The sequence below is a fragment of the Buceros rhinoceros genome, unplaced genomic scaffold (assembly GCF_000710305.1).
Source record: "Buceros rhinoceros silvestris isolate BGI_N320 unplaced genomic scaffold, ASM71030v1 scaffold18735, whole genome shotgun sequence".
Taxonomy (NCBI): domain Eukaryota; kingdom Metazoa; phylum Chordata; class Aves; order Bucerotiformes; family Bucerotidae; genus Buceros; species Buceros rhinoceros.
In genome coordinates, this window is record NW_010412586.1 from 36,863 (window position 1) to 37,164 (window position 302).

Consider the following 302-nt stretch of genomic DNA (forward strand, 5'->3'; position numbering starts at 1 on the left):
AGTTCATGACTGGCTGCAAAGTGGAGAAAGGCAAATGTCAACTGAACCTCAAAAAACACAAAAGAAGGAGCAAATCGATACAGCTGCCCCATCCACAAAACCCACGAGTGCCCCTTTGCGGCAGCTCAGTGTGCTCTGCTCTTCCTGCAAATTAGAGCCCTCCGGGACTTTTTAACTGAATGCTTCCAAAACACAAAGCACAGAAGAACCATCTCTGTTCTGCCAACAGCAGGAGAGCAGCATCCTTTGCAGCTACCCTAAGTAACGCTAGTTACACCGATCACGCGGCAAAATCTGTAGGG

At 48.7% G+C, this 302-nt stretch overlaps 1 protein-coding gene across 1 annotated transcript in view; it reads right to left on the reverse strand.

The window, feature by feature from the left end:
* LOC104493732 (voltage-dependent T-type calcium channel subunit alpha-1G-like) overlaps positions 1 to 302 on the reverse strand; it is a 37,111-nt gene that overhangs the window by 31,286 nt on the left and 5,523 nt on the right. The window lies entirely within an intron of this gene.